The sequence below is a fragment of the Tachyglossus aculeatus genome, chromosome 1, assembly GCF_015852505.1.
Source record: "Tachyglossus aculeatus isolate mTacAcu1 chromosome 1, mTacAcu1.pri, whole genome shotgun sequence".
Taxonomy (NCBI): domain Eukaryota; kingdom Metazoa; phylum Chordata; class Mammalia; order Monotremata; family Tachyglossidae; genus Tachyglossus; species Tachyglossus aculeatus.
The window spans coordinates 139,093,358-139,119,854 of record NC_052066.1 but is presented as its reverse complement, the minus strand read 5'-3'; the positions used below and the strand labels follow the sequence as shown (position 1 = coordinate 139,119,854).

The 26,497-nt window shown below is 49.6% G+C and overlaps 1 protein-coding gene across 3 annotated transcripts in view; it reads left to right on the top strand.

Moving 5' to 3' along the window:
- The first annotated feature begins 393 nt into the window (after nucleotides 1–393).
- Nucleotides 394–26,497, top strand: part of ATL2 (atlastin GTPase 2) — a 117,931-nt gene continuing 91,827 nt past the window's right edge. For all 3 annotated transcript variants that reach the window (XM_038751237.1, XM_038751143.1, XM_038751056.1), the window contains exon 1: nucleotides 394–433. The gene's annotated coding sequence lies outside the window, so the exon portion shown is untranslated. The remainder of the gene's footprint in view (nucleotides 434–26,497) is intronic.

The following is a 26,497-nucleotide window of genomic DNA, read 5'->3' as shown; positions in this document are numbered from 1 at the left end:
GAATTGTATGGGGGCGTGGCCTCGGGGGGCGAATGAAGGAGCGGAGAATTGGACGGGGGCGTGGACTGGGGGCGTGGTCCCGACGGGGGGCCAATGAGGGAGCTGAGAATCGGCCGGGGGCGGGGTCCGGGGGGAATGCGTCGCCTAGCGTGCGGGCGCTAGGACCCGGCGGCGGGGCCCCGGGCGGTTGGACGATAAAGCGGCGGCCCGGTCGGCGTCGTGTGACGTCAGCGGGGGTTAATTTTAAATCGGCCCAAGATGGCGGAGGCGGCGCGGAGGCAGCAGCAGCCGCAGCAGCAGCGGCCCCGGCGGCGGCGGAGCGGCGGAGGAGGAGGAGGAGGGCGAGGAGGAGGAGGAGGAGGAGGACGGAGTGCCGGGGCCGGCCGCGGCCGGTCGGCGCGGGATGATGACGTAGCGCCCCCGGCCCGTCTCGGTAGGGTCCCGACGGCCGCTTTCCCGGGGTTGGCCCCGACATTCGATCATTCATTCATTCATTCCGGCAGTCAGTCATTCAGTCATTCCGTCGGGTTGATGGAGCGCTCACTGGGCGCGGAGCGCTGGGGAGGGGGCGCTTCATTCATTCATTCATTCCGTCCTATTTATTGAGCGCTCCCTGGGCGCGGAGCGCTGCGCTAAGCGCCGGGGAGGGTATAAGTCATTCATTCATTCCGTCCTATTTATTGAGCGCTCTGTGGGAGCGGAGCGCTGGGGAGTGGGCCATTCATTCATTCATTCATTCCGCCCTATTTATTGAGCGCTCTCTCTGCGCGGAGCGCTGGACTAAGCGCCGGGGAGGGTATATATAAATCATTCATTCGTTCCATCGTATTTATTGAGCGCTCTCTGGGCGCGGAGCGCTGGGGAGGGGGCGACTCATTCATTCATTCCGTCCTATTTATTGAGCGCTCCCTGTGCGCGGAGCGCTGCGCTAAGCGCCGGGGAGGGTATATATAAATCATTCATTCATTCCATCGTATTTGTTGAGCGCTCCCTGGGCGCGGAGCGCTGGGGAGGGGGCGACTCATTCATTCATTCCGTCCTATTTATTGAGCGCTCCCTGGGCGCAGAGCGCTGCACTAAGCGCCGGGGAGGGTATACGTCATTCATTCATTCCATCGTATTTATTGAGCGCTCCCTGGGCGCGGAGCGCTGGGGAGTGGGCCATTCATTCATTCATTCATTTCGCCCTATTTATTGAGCGCTCCCTGTGCGCGGAGCGCTGCCCTAAGCGCCGGGGAGGGTATATATAAATCATTCATTCATTCCATCGTATTTATTGAGCGCTCTCTGGGCGCGGAGCGCTGGGGAGTGGGCGACTCATTCATTCATTCCGTCCTATTTATTGAGCGCTCCCTGGGCGCAGAGCGCCGGGGAGGGCATATATAAGTCATTCATTCATTCCATCGTATTTGTTGAGCGCTCACTGGGAGCGGAGCGCTGGGGAGGGGGCGATTCATTCATTCATTCCGCCCTATGTATTGAGCGCTTCCTGTGCGCGGAGCGCTGCGCTAAGCGCCGGGGAGGGCATATATAAGTCATTCATTCATTCCATCGTATTTATTGAGCGCTCCCTGGGCGCGGAGCGCTGGGGAGGGGGCCGTTCATTCATTCATTCCGTCCTATTTATTGAGCGCTCCCTGTGCGCGGAGCGCTGCGCTAAGCGCCGGGGAGGGTGTATATATAAATCATTCATTCGTTCCATCGTATTTATTGAGCGCTCCCTGGGCGCGGAGCGCTGGGGAGGGGGCCGTTCATTCATTCATTCCGTCCTATTTATTGAGCGCTCCCTGTGCGCAGAGCGCTGCACTAAGCCCCGGGGAGGGCGTATATAAGTCATTCATTCATTCCATCGTATTTATTGAGCGCTCGCTGGGCGCGGAGCGCTGGGGAGTGGGCCGTTCATTCATTCATTCCGTCCTATTTATTGAGCGCTCCCTGTGCGCGGAGCGCTGCGCTAAGCGCCGGGGAGGGTGTATATATAAATCATTCATTCGTTCCATCGTATTTATTGAGCGCTCCCTGGGCGCGGAGCGCTGGGGAGTGGGCGATTCATTCATTCATTCCGCCCTATTTATTGAGCGCTCCCTGTGCGCGGAGCGCTGCGCTAAGCGCCGGGGAGGGTATATATAAGTCATTCATTCATTCCATCGTATTTATTGAGCGCTCACTGGGCGCGGAGCGCTGGGGAGTGGGCGCTTCATTCATTCATTCCGTCCTACTTATTGAGCGCTCCCTGGGCGCGGAGCGCCGGACTGAGCGCCGGGGAGGGCATACGTCATTCATTCCCTCATTCCATCGTGTTTATTGAGCGCTCACTGGGTGCAGAGCGCTGGGGAGTGGGCAGCTCATTCATTCATTCATTCATTCCGTCCTATTTATTGAGCGCTCCCTGGGCGCGGAGCGCTGGACTAAGCGCCGGGGAGAGTCTAAGTCATTCCCTCATTCCATCGTGTTTATTGAGCGCTCACTGGGCGCGGAGCGCTGGGCTAAGCGCCGGGGAGTGGGCCATTCATTCATTCATTCTGTCGTATTTATTGAGCACTGACTAGGTGCAGAGCGCTGGACTAAGCGCTGGGGAGTGGGTAATTCATTCATTCATTCATTCCGTCGTATTTATTGAGCGCTCCCTGGGTGCGGAGCGCTGGACTAAGCGCCGGGGAGTGGGCTATTCATTCATTCATTCCGTCGTATTTATTGAGCGCTCACTGGGTGCAGAGCGCTGGACTAAGCGCCGGGGAGTGGGCTATTCATTCATTCCGTCGTATTTATTGAGCGCTCACTGGGTGCAGGGCGCTGGACTAAGCGCTGGGGAGTGGGCATTTCATTCATTCATTCCGTCCTATTTATTGAGCGCTCCCTGGGTGCGGAGCGCTGGACTAAGCACCGGGGAGAGTCTAAGTCATTCCCTCATTCCATCGTATTTATTGAGCGCTCACTGGGCGCGGAGCACTGGGGAGTGGGCGCTTCATTCATTCATTCATTCATTCCGTCCTATTTATTGAGCGCTCCTTGTGCGCGGAGCACTGCGCTAAGCGCCGGGGAGGGTATAAGTCATTCATTCATTCCGTCCTATTTATTGAGCGCTCTGTGGGAGCGGAGCGCTGGGGAGTGGGCCATTCATTCATTCCGCCCTATTTATTGAGCGCTCCCTCTGCGTGGAGCGCTGGACTAAGCGCCGGGGAGGGTATATATAAATCATTCATTCGTTCCATCGTATTTATTGAGCGCTCTCTGGGCGCGGAGCGCTGGGGAGTGGGCCATTCATTCATTCATTCCGCCCTATTTATTGAGCGCTCCCTGGGCGCGGAGCGCTGCGCTAAGCGCCGGGGAGGGTGTATATATAAATCATTCATTCGTTCCATCGTATTTATTGAGCGCTCCCTGGGCGCGGAGCGCTGGGGAGTGGGCCATTCATTCATTCATGCCGTCCTATTTATTGAGCGCTCCCTGTGCGCAGAGCGCTGCACTAAGCGCCGGGGAGGGTATACGTCATTCATTCATTCCATCGTATTTATTGAGCACTCGCTGGGCGCGGAGCGCTGGGGAGTGGGCCATTCATTCATTCATTCATTCCGCTCTATTGAGCGCTCCCTGTGCGCGGAGCACTGCGCTAAGCGCCGGGGAGGGTATATATAAATCATTCACTCATTCCGTCGTATTTATTGAGCGCTCACTGGGTGCGGAGCGCTGGGGAGTGGGCCATTCATTCATTCATTCCGTCCTATTTATTGAGCGCTCCCTGTGCGCAGAGCGCTGCACTAAGCGCCGGGGAGGGTATACGTCATTCATTCATTCCATCGTATTTATTGAGCGCTCTCTGTGCGCGGAGCGCTGGACTAAGCGCCGGGGAGAGTCTGAGTCATTCACTCATTCCGTCGTGTTTATTGAGCGCTCACTGGGTGCGGAGCGCCGGACTAAGTGCTGGGGAGTGGGCAGTTCATTCATTCATTCCGTCCTATTTATTGAGCGCTCACTGGGTGCGGAGCGCCGGGCTAAGCGCCGGGGAGAGTCTAAGTCATTCACTCATTCCATCGTGTTCATTGAGCGCTCACTGGGTGCGGAGCACTGGACTAAGCGCCAAGGAGAGTCTAAGTCATTCCCTCATTCCATCGTATTTATTGAGCACTCACTGGGCGCGGAGCGCTGGGGAGTGGGCCATTCATTCATTCCGCCCTATTTATTGAGCACTCCCTGTGCGCGGAGCGCTGCGCTAAGCGCCGGGGAGGGCATATATATAAATCATTCATTCATTCCATCGTATTTATTGAGCGCTCACTGGGCGCGGAGCGCTGGGGAGGGGGCGATTCATTCATTCATTCCGCCCTATTTATTGAGCGCTCCCTGTGCGCAGAGCGCTGCACTAAGCCCCGGGGAGGGCATATATAAGTCATTCATTCATTCCATCGTATTTATTGAGCGCTCCCTGGGCGCGGAGCGCTGGGGGGGGGGGCCGTTCATTCATTCATTCCGTCCTATTTATTGAGCGCTCCCTGTGCGCGGAGCGCTGCGCTAAGCGCCGGGGAGGGTGTATATATAAATCATTCATTCATTCCATCGTATTTATTGAGCGCTCTCTGGGCGCGGAGCGCTGGGGAGGGGGCGCTTCATTCATTCATTCCGTCGTATTTATTGAGCGCTCCCTGTGCGCGGAGCGCTGCGCTAAGCGCCGGGGAGGGTATATATTAATCATTCATTCGTTCCATCGTATTTATTGAGCGCTCCCTGGGAGCGGAGCGCTGGGGAGTGGGCCATTCATTCATTCATGCCGTCCTATTTATTGAGCGCTGACGGTGCAGAGTGCCGGACTACGCGTCGGGGAGAGTCTGAGTCATTCATTCATTCCGTCGTATTTATTGAGCGCTCACTGGGTGCACAGCGCTGGTCTAAGCGCCGGGGAGAGTCTAAGTCATTCATTCATTCCGTCGTGTTTATTGAGCGCTCACTGGGTGCGGAGCGCTGGACTGAGCGCTGGGGAATGGGCAGTTCATTCATTCATTCATTCCGTCGTATTTATTGAGCGCTCACTGGGCGCGGAGCGCTGTGCTAAGCGCCGGGGAGAGTCTAAGTCATTCACTCATTCCAGCGTATTTATTGAGCGCTGACGGGGTGCAGAGCGCTGGGCTAAGCGCCAAGGAGAGTATAAGTCATTCATTCATTCATTCATTCAGTCATTCATTCCATCGTCTTGACGGAGCTCTGGGGAGTGGGCGATTCATTCATTCATTCCGTCCTATTTATTGAGCGCTGACGGTGCAGAGCGCTGGGCAAAGCGCCGGGGAGTGGGCCATTCATTCATTCATTCATTCCGTCGTATTTATTGAGCGCTCCCTGTGCGCGGAGCGCTGCACTAAGCGCCGGGGAGGGTATAAGTCATTCACTCATTCCGTCGTCTTTATTGAGCGCTCACTGGGCGCGGAGCGCTGGGGAGTGGGCCATTCATTCATTCATTCCGTCCTATTTATTGAGCACTCCCTGTGCGCGGAGCGCTGCGCTAAGCGCCGGGGAGGGTATATATAAATCATTCATTCGTTCCATCGTATTTATTGAGCGCTCACTGGGTGCGGAGCGCTGGGGAGTGGGCAGTTCATTCATTCATTCCGCCCTATGTATTGAGCACTCCCTGGGCGCAGAGCGCTGGACTAAGCGCCGGGGAGGGTATATATAAATCATTCATTCATTCCATCGTATTTATTGAGCGCTCTCTGGGCGCGGAGCGCTGGGGAGTGAGTGGGCCGTTCATTCATTCATTCCGTCCTATCTATTGAGCGCTCCCTGGGTGCGGAGTGCTGGACTAAGCGCCGGGGAGGGTATATGTAAATCATTCATTCATTCCATCGTATTTATTGAGCGCTCCCTGGGCGCGGAGCGCTGGGGAGTGGGCCATTCATTCATTCATTCCGCCCTATTTATTGAGCGCTCCCTGTGCGCGGAGCGCTGCGCTAAGCGCCGGGGAGGGTATATATAAGTCATTCATTCATTCCGTCATATTTATTGAGCGCTCACTGGGCACGGAGCGCTGGGGAGTGGGCCATTCATTCATTCATTCCGCCCTATTTATTGAGCGCTCCCTGTGTGCGGAGCGCTGCGCTAAGCGCCAGGGAGGGTATAAGTCATTCACTCATTCCATCGTGTTCATTGAGCGCTCACTGTGCACGGAGCGCTGGACTGAGCGCCGGGGAGTGGGCCATTCATTCATTCATTCATTCATTCCGTCGTATTTATTGAGCGCTCACTGGGTGCGGAGTGCTGGACTAAGCGCCGGGGAGAGTCTAAGTCATTCATTCGTTCATTCAGTCAGTTATTCGTTTAGTCATTCATTCGTTCATTCACTCCGTCGTACTTATTGAGCGCTGACTGGGTGCAGAGCGCCCGACTAGGCGCTGGGGAGTGGCCAGTTCATTCATTCATTCCGTCCTATTTATTGAGCGCTCACTGGGTGCACAGCGCTGGTCTAAGCGCCGGGGAGAGTCTAAGTCATTCACTCATTCCATCGTGTTTATTGAGCGCTCACTGGGCGCGGAGCGCTGGGGAGGGGGCGATTCATTCATTCATTCCGTCCTATTTATTGAGCGCTCCCTGGGCGCGGAGCCCTGGACTAAGCGCCGGGGAGGGTATAAGTCATTCATTCATTCCGTCGTATTTATTGAGCGCTCACTGGGCGCGGAGCGCTGGGGAGTGGGCGCTTCATTCATTCATTCCGCCCTATTTATTGAGCGCTTCCTGGGCACGGAGCACTGGACTAAGCGCCGGGGAGGGCATATATAAGTCATTCATTCATTCCATCGTATTTATTGAGCGCTCCCTGGGCGCGGAGCACTGGGGATTGGGCGCTTCATTCATTCATTCATTCCGTCCTATTTATTGAGCGCTCCCTGGGCGCAGAGCGCTGCGCTAAGCGCCGGGGAGGGTATATATTAATCATTCATTCGTTCCATCGTATTTATTGAGCGCTCTCTAGGCGCGGAGCGCTGGGGAGGGGGCGGTTCATTCATTCATTCCGTCCTATTTATTGAGCGCTGACGGTGCAGAGTGCTGGACTAAGCGTCAGGGAGAGTCTGAGTCGTTCATTCATTCCGTCGTATTTATTGAGCGCTCACTGGGCGCAGAGCGCCGGACTAAGTGCCGGGGAGAGTCTAAGTCATTCATTCATTCCGTCGTGTTTATTGAGCGCTCACTGGGCGCGGAGCGCTGGACTGAGCGCTGGGGAATGGGCAGTTCATTCATTCATTCATTCCGTCGTATTTATTGAGCGCTCACTGGGCGCGGAGCGCTGCGCTAAGCGCCGGGGAGAGTCTAAGTCATTCACTCATTCCAGCGTATTTATTGAGCGCTGACGGGGTGCAGAGCGCTGGGCTAAGCGCCAAGGAGAGTATAAGTCATTCATTCATTCATTCATTCAGTCATTCATTCCATCGTCTTGACGGAGCTCTGGGGAGTGGGCGATTCATTCATTCATTCCGTCCTATTTATTGAGCGCTGACGGTGCAGAGCGCTGGGCAAAGCGCTGGGGAGTGGGCGATTCATTCATTCATTCCATCGTATTTATTGAGCGCTCCCTGTGCGCAGAGCGCTGCACTAAGCGCCGGGGAGGGTATAAGTCGTTCATTCATTCATTCCATCGTATTTATTGAGCGCTCACTGGGTGCGGAGCACTGGACTAAGCGCCGGGGACGGTATAAGTCATTCATTCATTCCATCGTATTTGTTGAGCGCTCACTGGGTGCGGAGCGCTGGGGAGTGGGCAGTTCATTCATTCATTCCGTCCTATTTATTGAGCGCTCCCAGGGCGCAAGAGCGCTGCCCTAAGCGCCGGGGAGGGTATATATAAATCATTCATTCATTCCGTCGTATTTATTGAGTGCTCTCTGGGCGCGGAGCGCTGGGGAGGGGGCACTTCATTCATCCATTCATTCCGTCCTATTTATTGATCGCTCCCTGTGCGCGGAGCGCTGCACTAAGCGCCGGGGAGGGTATATATAAATCATTCATTCATTGCATCGTATTTGTTGAGCGCTCACTGGGCGTGGAGCGCTGGGGAGTGGGCCATTCATTCATTCATTCCGTCCTATTTATTGAGCGCTCCCTGTGCGTGGAGTGCTGGACTGAGCGCCGGGGAGGGTACAAGTCATTCATTCATTCCATCGTATTGAGCGCTCTCTGGGAGCGGAGCGCTGGGGAGTGGGCGCTTCATTCATTCCGCCCTATTTATTGAGCGCTCCTTGTGCGCGGAGCGCTGGGCTAAGCGCCAGGGAGGGCATATATAAGTCATTCATTCGTTCCGTCGTATTGAGCGCTCTCTGGGCCCAGAGCGCTGGGGAGTGGGCGGTTCATTCATTCATTCCGTCCTATTTATTGAGCGCTCACTGGGTGCGGAGCGCTGGACTAAGCGCCGGGGAGAGTCTAAGTCATTCATTCATTCCGTCGTATTTATTGAGCACTGACGGGGTGCGGAGCGCTGGACTAAGCGCTGGGGAGTGGGCCATTCATTCATTCATTCCGTCGTATTTATTGAGCGCTCACTGGGTGCGGAGCGCTGGACTAAGCGCCGGGGAGAGTCTAAGTCATTCATTCATTCCGTCGTATTTATTGAGCACTGATGGGGTGCGGAGCGCTGGACTAAGCGCCGGGGAGAGGACAGTTCATTCATTCATTCCGTCGGGTTGATTGAGCGCTCACTGTGTGCGGAGCGTTGGACTAAGAGCCGGGGGCAGCATAAGTCATTCATTCATTCCCTCGTATTTATTGAGCGCTCACTTTGCACGGAGCGCTGGACTAAGCGCCGGGGACGGTCTAAGTCATTCATTGATTCAGTCAGCCAGTCATTCATTCGTTCATTCACTCATTCATTCCACCGTCTTGATGGAGCGCTCACTGGGCGCGGAGCGCTGCGCTAAGCGCTGCGCAGGGGGTGATTAATTCACTCATTCCGTCGTATTTATTGAGCACTCACTGTGCGCGGAGCACTGCACTAAGCGCCAGGGAGAGGACAATTCATCCATTTATTCCATCGTATTTATTGAGCGCTGACTGGGTGCAGAGCGCTGCACTAAGCGCCGCGCCGGGGAGAGTATAAGTCGTTCATTCGTTCATTCAGTCAGTCATTCATTCGTTTAGTCATTCATTCGTTCACTCATTCATTTCATCGTCTTGATGGAGCACTTACTGGGCGCGGAGCGCTGTGCTAAGCGCTGGGGAGTGGGCCATTCATTCATTCATTCCATTGTACTTAATGAGTGCTGACTGGGTGCAGAGCGCTGGACTAAGCGCCGGGGAGAGGACAGTTCATTCATTCATTCCGTCGGGTGCTGGAGCGCTCACTGGGTGTGGAGCGCTGTGCTAAGCGCTGGGGACAGCATAAGTCATTCATTCATTCAGCCAGTCAGTCATTCATTCGTTCAGTCACTCATTCATTCTGTTGTCTTGATGGAGCGCTCACTGGGCGCGGAGCACTACACTAAGCGCTGGGGAGTGGGCGATTCATTCATTCATTCCGTCGTGTTTATTGAGCGCTCACTGTGTGCAGAGCGCTGGACTAAGCGCCGGGGACAGCATAAGTCATTCATTCATTCAGCCAGTCAGTCATTCATTCGTTCAGTCACTCATTCATTCTGTTGTCTTGATGGAGCGCTCACTGGGCGCGGAGCACTACACTAAGCGCTGGGGAGTGGGCGATTCATTCATTCATTCCGTCGTGTTTATTGAGCGCTCACTGTGTGCAGAGCGCTGGACTAAGCGCCGGGGACAGCATAAGTCATTCATTCATTCAGCCAGTCAGTCATTCATTCGTTCAGTCACTCATTCATTCTGTTGTCTTGATGGAGCGCTCACTGGGCGCGGAGCACTACACTAAGCGCTGGGGAGTGGGCGATTCATTCATTCATTCCGTCGTGTTTATTGAGCGCTCACTGTGTGCAGAGCGCTGGACTAAGCGCCGGGGACAGCATAAGTCATTCATTCATTCAGCCAGTCAGTCATTCATTCGTTCAGTCACTCATTCATTCTGTTGTCTTGATGGAGCGCTCACTGGGCGCGGAGCACTACACTAAGCGCTGGGGAGTGGGCGATTCATTCATTCATTCCGTCGTATTTATTGAGCGCTCACTGTGTGCAGAGCGCTGGACTAAGCGCCAGGGACAGCATAAGTCATTCATTCATTCCATTGTATTTATTGAGCGCTCACTGTGTGCAGAGTGCTGGACTAAGCGCCGGGGAGGGTGTAAGTCATTCACTCATTCCATCGTATTTATTGAGTGCTAAGTGGGCGCAGAACGCTGCGCTATGCACTGGGGAGTGGGCGATTCATTCCGTCGTATTTATTGAGTGCTCACTGTGTGCAGAGCGCTGGACTAAGCGCCGGGGACGGTATGTCATTCATTCACTCCATCGTATTTATTGAGCACTGATTGGGTGCGGAGAGCTGCACTAAGTGCTGGGGAGTGGCAATTCATTCATTCATTCAGTCGTATTTATTGAGCACTCACTGTGTGCAGAGCGCTAGGCTAAGCGCCGGGGAGAGTAGAAGTCATTCATTTATTCATTCATTCATTCCATCATCTTGATGGAGCGCTCACTGGGCGCGGAGCGCTGTGCTAAGCGCTGGGGAGGGGGCAATTCATTCACCTATTCTGTCGTATTTATTGAGCGCTCACTGTGTGCAGAGCGCTGGACTAAGCGCCGGGGAGGGTATAAGTCATTCACTCATTCCATCGTATTTATTGAGCGCTGACTAGGTGCAGAGCGCTGGACTAAGCGCTGGGGATTGGGCAATTCATTCATTCCGTCGTATTTATTGAGCGCTCACTGGGTGCGGAGCACTGGACTAAGCGCCAGGGAGAGGACAGTTCATTCATTCATTCCGTCGTATTTATTGAGCGCTGACAGGGTGCGGAGCGCTGGGCTAAGCGCCGGGGAGAGGACAGTTCATTCATTCATTCCGTCGTATTTATTGAGTGCTGACTGGGCGCTGAGCGCTGTACTAAGCGCCGGGGAGAGGACAGTTCATTCATTCATTCCGTCGTATTTATTGAGCGCTGACGGGGTGCGGAGCGCTGGACTAAGCGCCGGGGAGAGGACAGTTCATTCATTCATTCTGTCGTATTTATTGAGTGCTGACTGGGTGCTGAGCGCTGTACTAAGCGCCAGGGAGAGGACAGTTCATTCATTCATTCCGTCGTATTTATTGAGCGCTGACGGGGCGCGGAGCGCTGGACTAAGCACTGGGAAAGGACAGTTCATTCATTCATTATTCCATCGGGTTGATGGAGCGCTGATTGGGTGTGGAGCACTGTGCTAAGCGCCGGGGAGGGTATAAGTCATTGATTCCATGATATTTATTGAGCGCTGACTGGTGCGGAGTGCTGCACTAAGCGCTGGGGAGAGTATGTGTTATTCATTCATTCATTCATTCATTCATTTAGTCATTCATTCGTTCATCCACTCATTCATTCCATCGTCTTGATGGAGCGCTCACTGGGCGCGGAGCGCTGCGCTAAGCGCGGGGGAGAGGACAATTCATTCATTCATTCGCTGTCTTGATGGAGCACTAACTGGGCGCGGAGCATCGCACTAAATGCTGGGGAATGGGCAATTCATTCCATCGTATTTATTGAGCGCCCACTGTGCGCAGGGTGCTGGACTAAGCGCCGAGGAAGCAGCCTGGCTCAGCGGAAAGAGTCGGAGGTCACGGGTTCAAATCCCGTCAGCCGTGTGACTTGGGGCAAGTCACTTCCCTTCTCTGGGCCTCAGTTCCCTCATCTGGAAAATGGGGGTGAAGACTGGGAGCCCCTCCGTGGGACAACCTTGATCATCTTGTATCCACCCCAGCGCTTAGAACAGTGCTTTGCACGTAGTAAGCGCTTAACAAATACCATCATTAATATTCTGATGATGATTATTCTTCCCCAGTTTGCAGATGAGGGGACTGAGGCCCAGAGAAGTGAAGTGACTTGCCCAGGGTCACACAGCAGAGAATAATAATAATAATAATTATAATAATGATGGCATTTATTAAGCGCTTACTATGTGCAAAGCACTGTTCTAAGCGCTGGGGAATTTACAAGGTGAATTGGCAGAGCCGGGATTAGAACCCGGGCCCTTCTGATTCCCAAGCCCGGGCTCTATCCATTAGGTCACACTCCCTCCCGAGCCGGGCTCTTTCAGCCGATGGTTTGGACCCCCGTCTCCATGTTTGGTTTTGTCGTCTGTCTCCCCCTTCTAGACTGTGAGCCCGTTGTCGGGGAGGGACTGTCTCTAGATGTTGCCAACTTGTACTTCCCAAGCGCTTAGTACAGTGCTCTGCACACAGTAAGCGCTCAATAAATACGACTGAATGAATGAATGAACAGATAGGGACAATCCTTGCCCAACAACGGCTCGTCACGGGCAGCCCTTTCACGCTGCCCTTTCCCAAGCGCTTAGGACAGTGCTCTGCATACAGTAAGCGCTCAATAAATATGATTGAATGAATGAATGAACAGATAGGGACAATCCCTGCCCAACAAGCGCTCAATAAATACGATTAAATGAATGAATGAACAGATAGGGACAATCCCTGCCCAACAATGGCTCGTCGCGTGCAGCCCTTTTGCGCTGCCCTTTCCCAAGCGCTTAGGACAGTGCTCTGCACACAGTAAGCACTCAATAAATACGATTGAATGAATGAATGAATGAATGAACAGATAGGGACAATCCCTGCCCAACAAGTGCTCAATTAATACGATTGAATGAATGAATGAACGAACAGATAGGGACAATCCCTGCCCAACGACGGGCTCGTCGCGGGCAGCCCTTTCGCGCTGCCCTTTCCCAAGCGCTTAGGACAGTGCTCTGCATACAGTAAGCGCTCAATAAATATGATTGAATGAATGAATGAACAGATAGGGACAATCCCTGCCCAACAAGCGCTCAATAAATACGATTAAATGAATGAATGAACAGATAGGGACAATCCCTGCCCAACAATGGCTCGTCGCGTGCAGCCCTTTTGCGCTGCCCTTTCCCAAGCGCTTAGGACAGTGCTCTGCACACAGTAAGCGCTCAATAAATACGATTGAATGAATGAATGAATGAATGAACAGATAGGGACAATCCCTGCCCAACAAGTGCTCAATAAATACGATTGAATGAATGAATGAACGAACAGATAGGGACAATCCCTGCCCAACGACGGGCTCGTCGCGGGCAGCCCTTTCGCGCTGCCCTTTCCCAAGCGCTTAGGACAGTGCTCTGCATACAGTAAGCGCTCAATAAATATGATTGAATGAATGAATGAACAGATAGGGACAATCCCTGCCCAACAAGCGCTCAATAAATACGATTAAATGAATGAATGAACAGATAGGGACAATCCCTGCCCAACAACGGCTCGTCGCGGGCAGCCCTTTCGCGCTGCACTTTCCCAAGCGCTTAGGACAGTGCTCTGCACACAGTAAGCGCTCAATAAATACGACTGAATGAATGAATGAACAGATAGGGACAATCCTTGCCCAACAACGGCTCGTCACGGGCAGCCCTTTCGCGCTGCCCTTTCCCAAGCGCTTAGGACAGTGCTCTGCACACAGTAAGCGCTCAATAAATACGATTGAATGAATGAATGAACAGATAGGGACAATCCCTGCCCAACAAGCGCTCAATAAATATGATTGAATGAATGAATGAATGAACAGACTGGGACAATCCCTGCCCTACAATAGGCTCGTCGCGGGCAGCCCTTTCGCGCTGCCCTTTCCCAAGCGCTTAAGACAGTGCTCTGCACACAGTAAGCGCTCAATAAATACGACTGAATGAATGAATGAACAGATAGGGACAATCCCTGCCCAACAAGCGCTCAATAAATACGATTGAATGAATGAATGAACGAACAGATAGGGACAATCCCTGCCCAACAACGGCTCGTCGCGGGCAGCCCTTTCGCGCTGCCCTTTCCCAAGCGCTTAGGACAGTGCTCTGCACACAGTAAGCGTTCAATAAATACGATTGAATGAATGAATGAACAGATAGGGACAATCCCTGCCCAACAAGCACTCAATAAATGTGATTGAATGAATGAATGAACAGATAGGGACAATCCCTGCCCTACAACAGGCTTGTCGCGGGCAACCCTTTTGCACTGCCCTTTCCCAAGCGCTTAGTACAGTGCTCTGCACACAGTAAGCACTCAATAAATATGATTGAATGAATGAATGAATGAACAGATAGGGACAATCCCTGCCCAACAAGCGCTCAATAAATACGATTGAATGAATGAATGAACAGATAGGGACAATCCCTGCCCAACGATGGGCTCGTTACGGGCAGCCCTTTCGCGCTGCACTTTCCCAAGCGCTTAGGACAGTGCTCTGCACACAGTAAGCGCTCAATAAATACGATTGAATGAATGAATGAACAGATAGGGACAATCCCTGCCCAACAAGCGCTCAATAAATATGATTGAATGAATGAATGAATGAACAGATAGGGACAATCCTTGCCCAACAACGGCTTGTCGCGGGCAGCCCTTTCGCGCTGCACTTTCCCAAGCGCTTAGTCCAGTGCTCTGCACACAGTAAGCGCTCAATAAATACGATTGACTGAATGAAGGAACAGATAGGGACAATCCCTGCCCAACAACAGCTCGTCACGGGCAGCCCTTTCGCGCTGCACTTTCCCAAGTGCTTAGGACAGTGCTCTGCACACAGTTAGCGCTCAGTAAATACGATCAAATGAAATGAACCACAATAATGATCGTGGTTTTTATTAAGCGCGTCCCAGGGGCCAGGCACTGTACAAAGCGCCGGGGTGGATACGGGCAAATCAGGTTGGACGCAGTCCCTGTCCCACTTGGGGCTCCCAGTCTTCATCCCCATTTGGCAGATGAGGCCACTGAGGCCCAGAGAAGTGAAGTGACTTGCCCAGGGCCACACAGCAGACGAAGGGCAGAGGTGGGATTAGAACCCATGATCTTTTGACTTCGAGGCCAGGGCTCTATCCACTCTGCAGCGCTTAGAACAGTGCTTGGCACGTAGTAAGAGCTTAACAAATCCCATCATTATTTTTATTATTGCACCATGCTGCTTCCCACCGTGGGCCAGGGCAGCCTCCTCCACGCAGTCGGTGCGATTTAACCGACTACAGCGCTTGGCACACAGTAAGCGCTCAATAAATAGTAATGGTATTTGCTAAGCGCTTACTACTACTACTACTACTAATAATAATAATAATAATGACATTTGTTAAGCGCTTACTATGTGCAGAGCACTGTTCTAAGCACTGGGAGGGATACAAGGTGATCAAGTTGCCCCACGTGGGGCTCACCATCTTTTAATCCCCATTTTACAGGTGAGGTAACTGTGGCCCAGAGAAGTGAAGTGACATGCCCAAGGTCACACAGCAGACATGGGGCGGAGTCCGGATTTGAACCCATGACTTCTGACTCCAAAGCCCGGGCTCTTTCCACTGAGCCACGCTGCTTCACTATATGCCAATCACCGTCCTAAGCGCTGGGCAAGTCACTTAGCTTCTCTGGGCCTCAGTTACCTCATCTGTAAAATGGAGATTAAGACTGTGAGCCCCCCGTGGGACAACCTGATCACCTTGTAAACTCCCCAGCGCTTAGAACAGTGCTCTGCACATAGTAAGCGCTTAATAAATGCCATTATTTGTCTCTATGTGTTGCCGACTTGTACTTCCCAAGCGCTTAGTCCAGTGCCCTGCACACAGTAAGCGCTCAATAAATACAATTGATTGATTGATGTTTGGTTTTGTTGTCTGTCTCCCCCTTCTAGACTGTGAGCCCGCTGTTGGGTAGGGACCGTCTCTATGTGTTGCCGACTTGTACTTCCCAAGCGCTTAGTACAGTGCTCTGCACACACTAAGCGCTCAATAAATACGATTGATTCCTGGGGTGGATACAAGGTAGTCGGGTTGTCCCACGTGAGGTTCACAGTCTTCATCCCCGTTTTACAGATGAGGTTACTGAGGCCCAGAGAAGTGAAGCGACTTGCCTAAGGTCACACAGCAGACAAGGGGCGGAGCCGGGATTAGAACCCACATCCCTCTGACTCCCAAGCCCAGGCTCTTTCCATTAAGCCACCATGATTGAATGAATTTACTGAGTGCAGAGCACTGTACTAAGCGCTTCGGAAGGTCCAGTACAACACAAGTTCAGTGTCAAGGAGACTGTGAGCCCGCTGTTGGGTAGGGACCGTCTCTGTATGTTGCAAACTTGTAATCAATATCAATCAATTGTATTTATTGAGCACTTACTGTGTGCAGAGCACTGTACTAAGCGCTTGGGAAGTACAAGTTGGCAACATATAGACGGTCCCTACCCAACAGTGGGCTCACGGTCTAAAAGGGGGAGACAGAGAACAAAACCAAACATACTGATAAAATAAATAGAATAGATATGTAATAAATTGAATAGATATGTAGTTCCCAAGCACTTAGTACAGTGCTCTGTACACAGTAAGCGCTCAATAAATACAATTGAATGAATAAATGAATGAAAATTCGAGTGCCCCGCCGTGGGGGGAACCTCCCCCAAGCCATCAATAGTAATAATATAATAATGATGGCATTTATTAAGCACTTACTATGTGCAAATCACTGTTCTAAGCGCTGGGGAGGTTACAGGGAGATCAGGTTGTCCCACGGGGGACTCGCAGTCTTCATCCCCATTTTCCAGATGAGGTAACTGAGGCCCAGAGAATCAATCAATCAATCATATTTATTGAGCGCTTACTGTGTGCAGAGCACTGTACTAAGCGCTTGGGAAGTCCAAGTTGGCAACATCTAGAGACGGTCCCTACCCAACAGCGGGCTCACAGTCTAGAAGGGAAGTGAAGAGACTTGCCCAAAGTCACCCAGCTGACAAGTGGCGGAGCCGGGATTTGAACCCATGACCTCTGACTCCAAAGCCCGGGCTCTTTCCACCGAGCCGCGCTGCCGCGGATTTATCGAGCATTTACAGGGTGCAGAGCACTGTACTAAGCGTTTGGGAGAGTGCAGTACAGCAGAAGGCCCGTAACCCCCTGTGTGCGGACCGGAGGCCCCCCAAATCCACTCCCCAAAACGGTGGGGGGCAACTCGGCTTTTACGCTCCGGAATCTTAAATTCCAGCGCTTAGAACAGTGCTTTGCACATAGTAAGTGCTTAATAAATGCCATTATTATTATTATTATTAAATTTAGGCAGGTATTCTGGTGGTGGGGAGAGGGTCGTCGTCCTTTTTAAAATGCAAGTGTGAAGTTTGGTTTTCCTTTTCGGAGGACCTGAGCTGATGACTTGTATCCGGCGCTTAGAACGGTGCTTTGCACATAGTAAGCACTTAACAAATACCAACATCATTATTATTATTATTATTATTATTATTATTATTATTATTGTATCTCCCCCAGTGCTTAGAACAGTGCTTTGCACATAGTAAGCACTTAACAAATACCAACATTATTATTATTATTATATTATTATTGTATCTCCCCCAGAGGTTAGAACAGTGCTTTGCACATAGTAAGTGCTTAACAAATACCAACATTATTATTATTATTATTGTATCTCCCCCAGTGCTTAGAACAGTGCTTTGCACATAGTAAGCGCTTAACAAATGCCAACATTATTATTATTATTATTGTATCTCCCCCAGCGCTTAGAACAGTGCTTTGCACATAGTAAGCGCTTAACAAATACCAACATTATTATTATTATTATTGTATCTCCCCCAGAGCTTAGAACAGTGCTTTGCACATAGTAAGCGCTTAACAAATACCAACATTATTATTATTATTATTGTATCTCCCCCAGCGCTTAGAACAGTGCTTTGCCCATAGTAAGCGCTTAACAAATACCAACATTATTATTATTATTATTGTATCTCCCCCAGCGCTTAGAACAATGCTTTGCACATAGTAAGCGCTTAACAAATACCAACATTATTATTATTATTGTATCTCCCCCAGCGCTTAGAACAGTGCTTTGCACATAGTAAGCGCTTAACAAATACCAACATTAGTATTATTATTGTATCTCCCCCAGCGCTTAGAACAGTGCTTTGCACATAGTAAGCGCTTAACAAATACCAACATTATTATTATTATTGTTATTATTGTATCTCCCCCAGTGCTTAGAACAGTGCTTTGCACATAGTAAGCGCTTAACAAATACCAACATTATTATTATTATTATTATTGTATCTCCCCCAGTGCTTAGAACAGTGCTTTGCCCATAGTAAGCGCTTAACAAATACCAACATTATTATTATTATTATTGTATCTCCCCCAGCGCTTAGAACAATGCTTTGCACATAGTAAGCGCTTAACAAATACCAACATTATTATTATTATTGTATCTCCCCCAGCGCTTAGAACAGTGCTTTGCACATAGTAAGCACTTAACAAATACCAACATTAGTATTATTATTGTATCTCCCCCAGCGCTTAGAACAGTGCTTTGCACATAGTAAGCGCTTAACAAATACCAACATTATTATTATTATTATTGTATCTCCCCCAGCACTTAGAACAGTTCTTGGCACATAGCGCTTAACAAATATCATTATTATTATTAATTATCTATTTATTAGACAGAGGGTAGGGACCATCTCTATATGTTGCCAACTTGTACTTCCCAAGCGCTTAGTACAGTGCTCTGCACACAGTAAGCGCTCAATAAATATGATTGAATGAAAGGGTAGGAGCCACTTCTCATCCATCTCCTTAATCTTTTGACCAGGCCTCTACGATCCTCGGCTATTTTGGGTCTGTTTTTAGGGACCGGACCCCCCCATCCCACCCCCACCAAAATGCACTCACTATTATTATTCTGTTTATTTTATTAATGATGTGTATTTATTATTCTATTTATTTTGATGCTGTTGATGCCTGCCTACTTGTTTTGTTTTGTCGTCTGTCTCCCCCTTTCTAGACTGTGAGCCCGTTGTTGGGTAGGGACCGTCTCTAGATGTTGCCTAATTGTACTTTCCAAGCGCTTAGTACAGTGCACTGCACACAGTAAGCGCTCAATAAATGCGATTGAATGAATGAATGAATGGGTTTCCCCTCCACCTGCAGGACTATTTAGGGAAATAAACCGAAAATACCCACGCGTTTCGTCAGTGAGGTTTGGCGACGGTTTTCGTTCTCGGTTTTGTGGTGTTTGTTAATTGATTTATTCATTCAGTTGTCTTTATTGAGCGCTTACTGTGTGCAGAGCAGTGTACTAAGCGCTTGGGAAGTCCAAGTTGGCAACATAGAGAGACGGTCCCTACCCAACAGCGGGCTCACAGTCTAGAAGTTGTTCAACTCTTACTACGCGTCAAGTGCTGTTCATTCATTCAGTCATTCTTTCATTCATTCAGTCGTATTTATTGAGCACTTCCTGTGTGCAGAGCACTGGACTAAGCGCTTGGGAAGTACAAGTTGGCAACATAGAGAGACAGTCCCTACCCAACAGCGGGCTCACAGTCTAGAAGTTGTTCAACTCTTACTACGCGTCAAGTGCTGTTCATTCATTCAGTCATGCTTTCATTCATTCAGTCGTATTTATTGAGCGCTTACTGCATGCAGAGCACTGTACTAAGCGCTTGGGAAGTCCAAGTTGGCAACATAGAGAGACGGTCCCTACCCAACAGCGGGCTCACAGTCTAGAAGTTGTTCAACTCTTACTACGCGTCAAGCGCTGTTCATTCATTCAGTCATGCTTTCATTCATTCAGTCGTATTTATTGAGCGCTTACTGTGTGCAGAGCACTGTACTAAGTGCTTGGGAAGTGCAAGTTGGCAACATAGAGAGACGGTCCCTACCCAACAGCGGGCTCACAGTCTAGAAGTTGTTCAACTCTTACTACGTGTCAAGCGCTGTTCATTCATTCAGTCATTCATTCAATCGTATTTATTGAGCGCTTACTCTGTGCAGAGCGCTGTACTAAGCGCCACGTCGATCAGATCGGATACAGTCCCCGCCCCACACGGGGCTCACAGGCCAAGCAGGCGGAAGAACACGTTTTGAATCCCCATTTTTTGTTGCGGAAACCGAAGCACAGATGAGTGAAGTGACTTAGCCAAGGTCACCCACCAGGCAGCTGGCGGGCCTGGGATTAGAACCCAGGTCCTTTGACCCAGACCTGTGCTATCAATCAATCAATCGTATTTATTGAGCGCTTACTGTGTGCAGAGCACTGTACTAAGCGCTTGGGAAGTACAAGTTGGCAACATATAGAGACGGTCCCTACCCACCAGTGGGTTCACAGTCTAAAAGGGGGGGGACAGAGAACAAAAACCAAACACACTAACAAAATAAAATAAATAGAATAGATATGTACAAGTAAAATAAATGAATAAATAGGGTCACACTGCTTCCTCTTTAAATCCTTTTCAATCAATGGTATTTATTGAGCACTTAGTCTGTGCAGAGCACTGTGCTAAGAGCTTAGGAGAGTACAGTACAACAGAATTAGAGAAGCAGCGTGGCTCAGTGGACAGAGGCCGGGCTTGGGAGTCAGAGGTCATGGGTTCGAATCCCGGCTCCGCCACTTGTCAGCTGGGTGACTTTGGGCAAGTCACTTCTCTGGGCCTCAGTTCCCTCATCTGGAAAATGGGGATGAAGACTGTGAGCCCCAAGTGGGACAACCTGATCACCTTGTATCCCTCCAGTGCTTAGAGCTGTGTATTTGTACTTTCCAAGCGCTTAGTACAGTGCTCTGCACACAGTAAGTGCTCTATAAATACAATTGAATGAATGAATGAATGAACAGTGCCTGGTACATAGTAAGCGCTTAAAAATGCCATTATTGTTATTATTATTATTAATTAGCAGGCCCATTCCCTGCCCATGACAAGCTTCTCCTCCCCCTCCCCATCCCCCCGGCCTTACCTCCTTCCCCTCCCCACAGCACCTGTATATATGGATAGATGTTTGTACATATTTATTACTCAATTTATTTTATTTGTACATATTTATTCTATTTATTTTGTTAATGTGTTTGGTTTTGTTCCCTGTCTCCCCCTTCTAGACCACGAGCCCGCTGTTGGGTAGGGACCGTCTCTATATCAATCCATCGTATTTATTGAGCGCTTACTGTGTGCAGAGCACTGTACTAAGCGCTTGGGAAGTCCAAGTTGGCAACATATAGAGACGGTCCCTACCCAGCAGTGGCCTCACAGTCTAGAATGGGGAGACAGAGAACAAAACTAAACATACTAACAAAATAAAATAAATAGAATAGATATGTGGGAAGTACAAGTTGGTGATTTGGAGAAGCAGCGTGGCTCAGTGGAAAGAGCCCGGGCTTTGGAGTTAGAGGTCATGGGTTCAAATCACGGCTCTGCCAATTGTCAGCTGTGCGACTTGGGGCAAGTCACTTCACTTCTCTGGGCCTCAGTTACCTCATCTGTAAAATGGGGATGAAGACTGTGAGCCCCCCGTGGGACAACCTGATCACCTTGGAACCTCCCCAGCGCTTAGAACAGTGCTTTGCACATAGTAAGCGCTTAATAAATGCCATCAAAAAAAAAAAACATGCCATTGCTAGATGGCAAATGGAGGAAAAAGCAGAAGTTCAGGCTAAACTCAAGCCCCAGTGTCTGCGCACCTAAGTGGAGTTTTGGTTTTCATTTAGGTCAGAGGAAGAATTTGCTTTTCGGTTGAGCTTTTGGGTGTGAAGAGCGAGTTTCGAGTTTGATGCAGCGTTAGTCAGAATCTTGTCTTGTCTTGTGCGGTCGAGTCGTGTCCGGGCCGTAGAGAAGTGAGCCCACCGTTGGGTAGGGACCGTCTCTATATGTTGCCAACTTGTGCTTCCCAAGCGCTTAGTACAGTGCTGTGCACACAGTAAGCGCTCAATAAATACGATTGATTAATTGGTTGATCTTCATGGAGCTAATACCAGGTTTCGTCAGCCCACTGATGCAAAGGGGATTTGTGAGCCCACTCTTCTAGACCGTGAGCCCACTGTTGGGTAGGGACCGTCTCTATATGTTGCCAACTTGGACTTCCCAAGCGCTTAGTACAGTGCTCTGCATGCAGTAAGCACTCAATGAATACAATTGATTAATTGATTGATCTTCATGGAGCTAATACCGGATTTCGAGAGCCCACTGACGCAAAGGGGATTTGTGAGCCCACTCTTCTAGACTGTGAGCCCGCTGTTGGGTAGGGACCGTCTCTATATGTTGTCAACTTGGACTTCCCAAGCGCTTAGTACAGTGCTCTGCATGCAGTAAGCGCTCAATGAATACAATTGATTAATTGATTGATCTTCATGGAGCTAATACTGGATTTCGAGAGCCCACTGACGCAAAGGGGATTTGTGAGCCCACTCTTCTAGACTGTGAGCCCACTGTTGGGTAGGGACCGTCACTATATGTTGTCAACTTGTGCTTCCCAAGCGCTTAGTACAGTGCTCTGCACACGATAAGCGCTCCAATAAATGCAGTTGAATGAACGAATGGACGCATCTCTCCCAGAAAGCACCACCTCCGTCCGTGATGGTTCTGGTAGTATATCCGTAGAGTTTTCTTGCTAAAAGCAGTTTACAAATAAGGACTGTCTTCCCCCTTCTAGACTGTGAGCCCACTGTTGGGTAGGGACCGTCTCCATATGTTGCCAACTTGGACTTCCCAAGCGCTTAGAACAGTGCTCTGCACGCAGTAAGCGCTCAATAAATACGATTGATTGATTAATTGATTGATCTTCATGGAGCTGATACCGGATTTCGTGAGCACACTGACGCAAAGGGGATTTGTGAGCCCACTCTTCTAGACTGTGAGCCCGCCGTTGGGTAGGGACCGTCTCTATATGTTGCCAACTTGTACTTCCCAAGCGCTTAGTACAGTGCTCTGCACACAGTAAGCGCTCAATAAATACGATTGATTGACTGACAGCTGTGTGATTAGGAGGTGCCCTATCAACTAGCCGCATCTTCCTAGAGTTTAAGGGAGATGTTAGCAGTATGGAACGTTATTCAGTCATATTTATTGAGCACTTACTGCGGGCAAATCACTGTACTAAGCGCCTGGGGGGGGACAGTACAACAACAGGCACATTCCCCGCCCACAGCGAGCTCACAGTCTTGACTCTTGCGACTGAAACCATACTTCTTACTTCTGGAAGAACTGCTTGATATGTCAAAGTCCCTTTTGAAGCGAAGCAGGTGCAGGAGTCAAGGCCAAAAATAGACGCCTCTACGAGGCAACAGAGAGAGTAGGAAACTTTTTAAATTCCAGGCCCTGGGCAACCAGGGCCCAGGAATTGTTGGCTTTGATTTTTGGCTGGTCACACCAATTTGTACTTCCCAATTATAATAATAATAATAATTAATAATGGTATTTGTTAAGTGCTTACTCTGTGCAAAGCACTGTTCTAAGCGCTGGGGAGGTTACAAGGTAATCAGGTTGTCCCACAGGGGGCTCACAGTTTTAATCCCCATTTTATAGATGAGGTAACTGAGGCCCAGAGAAGTGAAGTGACTTGCCCAGTCACACAGCTGACAGTTGGCGGAGCCGGGATTTGAACCCATGACCTCTGACTCCAAAGCCCGGGCTCTTTCCACTGAGCCACACTGCTTCTCAATGAGAATGCTTCTCATTCTCTAAGCTGCTTCCCATACGCTTAGTACAGTGCCCTGCACACTGTAAGCGCTCAATAAATATGATTGAATGAATGAATTTCTTTGAGTTTGTCGGATACTATTTTGATTTTTTGTTTTTGTTTTTGATTTTTTGGCCGCAGTCTTGTTTTTAAGGTGGAACCCAAGTTTATTTCCTCCTGGTAAAGGTTAATCCACGTATTTAGTCAAGTAACAAACGTGAAGAGCTTGAAAACATCCTAGGCCTGACGACGATAATGATAGTAATCGTGGCATTTGTTACGAGCTTATAATAATAATGATGGCATTTGTTAAGCGCTTACTACATGCAAAGCACTGTTCTAAGCGCTGGGGAGGATACCAGGTGGTCAGATTGTCCCATGTGGGGCTCACAGTCTTCATCCCCATTTTACAGATGAGCGAACTGCGGCCCAGAGAAGTGAAGTGACTTGCCCCAAGTCACACAGCAGGCAATTGGCGGAGCCGGGATTCAAACCCATGACCTCTGACTCCCAATTCCGGGCTCTTTCTGTTGAGCCACGCTGCTTCTCTAATGTTCTGAGCACTGTTCTAAACGCCAGGGTAGGTACAGTAATAATAATGGTGGCATTTATTAAGCGCTTATTATGTGCAAAGCACTGTTCTACGCGCTGGCAAGATAATCAGATCCCATTTGGGGATCATCGTCTTATTCCAAGCGCCTAGTACAGTGCTCTGCACACAGTAAGTGCTCAATAAATACAGTTGAAAGAATGAATGTGCCAAGCACTGTACTAAACAGCGGGGTGTAGGTACAAGATAATCAGGTCCCATGTGGGGATCACCTTCTAAGTGGGAGGGAAAGCAGATATTGGGGAAGCAGCGTGGCTCAGTGGAAAGAGCCCGGGCTTTGGAGTCAGAGGTCATGGGTTCAAATCCTGGCTCCTCCAACTGTCAGCTGTGTGACTTTGGGCAAGTCACTTCACTTCTCTGAGCCTCAGTTCCCTCATCTGTAAAATGGGGATTAAAACTGTGAGCCCCCCGTGGGACAACCTGAACACCTTGTAACCTCCCCAGTGCTTAGAACCGTGCTTTGCACATAGTAAGCGCTTAACAAATACCATCATTATTATTATTATTATATCGAATCTCCATTTTGCCAGTGTGGGAACTGAGGCCCAGAGAAGCGAAGTGACTTGCCCCAAGTCACACAGCTGACAAGCGGCAGAGCCGGGATTTGAACCCATGACCTCTGACTCCAAGGGCCAGGCTCTTTCCACCGGTGTTGATAAATTACTCGAGTAAATTATTTTCCACACACAACCTGTACTATCCAATGTACCCTAATGGTTGGGATCTTTTCCATTAGCCTTGTAAGTGGAATTTGACCTTGTGTAGGATAAAGTCCAGTGTTATGTGATAAAAGCTAGGAAAAGAGCAGCCAGATTAAAAACTATAAGAGGGGGAGTGAGGCCTGAGGGGAAAGGGAAGCAGGAAATGAAGAAAAAGGCAAAATAAAGGATTTAAAAAGTGGGCAGAAAATGAGATAGAAACACCAGTACCTCCCAAGAGAGACATGATTACTAAGCCAAATTCCCCTCCCGTCAGAGTTTGTTCTCCCTCAGCTTCCTTGCAACCAAATAGGTTCTTAGTTTTTAGTTAATTTGTATAAATAAGAACTTTCTTCGTTCTCAAAAAGCAATCCCGACTGAGTTAATAATGATTTTATTCAGTGTTTACTATGAGCTGCATGCTGTGCAGAGCCCTGGGGTGGAGACAAAATAATTAGATTGGACACAACCTCTGATCCAAAAAGGGCCCAAGGTGGAGGAAGAACAAGTATTTTTATCCCCATTTTACAGCTGGGGAGGCTGAGGGGGTGGAGCCATAGCATGATGATGATTATTATATTAATAATAATAATGATGGCATTTATTAAGCGCTTACTATGTGCAAAGCACTGTTCTAAGCGCTGGGGAGGTTACAAGGTGATCAGGTTGTCCCATGTGGGGCTCACAGTCTTAAACCCCATTTTACAAATGAGGGAACGGAGGCCCAGAGAAGTGAAGTGACTTGCCCAAAGTCACACAGCTGACAGTTGGTGGAGCTGGGATTTGAACCCGTGACCTCTGACTCCAAACCCCGGGCTCTTTCCATTGAGCCACGCTGCTTGTTCCTAATAATAATTAATAATAATAATATTTGTTAAATGCTTACTATGCGTCAGGCACTGTACTGAGCTCTGGGGTGAATACAAGCAAATTGGGTTGGACACAGTCCCTGTCAATCAGACAATCAATCAATCAGTCGTATTTATTGAGCGCTTATTGTGTGCAGAGCACTGTACTAAGCGCTTGGGAAGTACAAGTTGGCAACATATAGAGACGGTCCCTACCCAACAGTGGGCTCACAGTCTAGAAGGGGGAGACAGAACAAAACCAAACATACTAACAAAATAAAATAAATAGATTAGATATGTACAAGTAAAATAAATTAATAGAGTAATAAATACATACAAACATGTATACATATATACAGGGGCTGTGGGGAAGGGAAGGAGGTAAGATGGGGGGGTGGAGAGGGGGACGAGGGGGAGAGGAAGGAAGGGGCTGAGTCTGGGAAGGCCTCCTGGAGGAGGCGAGCTCTCAGTAAGGCCTTGAAGGGAGGAAGAGAGCTAGCTTGGCGGATGGGCAGAGGGAGGGCACTGTCATATTGTTAAATTTTAAATTGGCTGTTATACTGTTAAATTACACTCTCCCAAGTGCATAGTACAGTGAAGCAGTGTGGCCTAATGGAAAGAGCAGAGGATAGGGAGTCAGAGGACCTGAGTTCTAACCCCGGCTCCGCCACATGTCTGGTATATGTATATATGTTTGTACATATTTATTACTCTATTTATTTTACTTGTACATGTCTATTCTATTGTATTTTGTTAATATGTTTCGTTTCATTCTCTGTCTCCCCC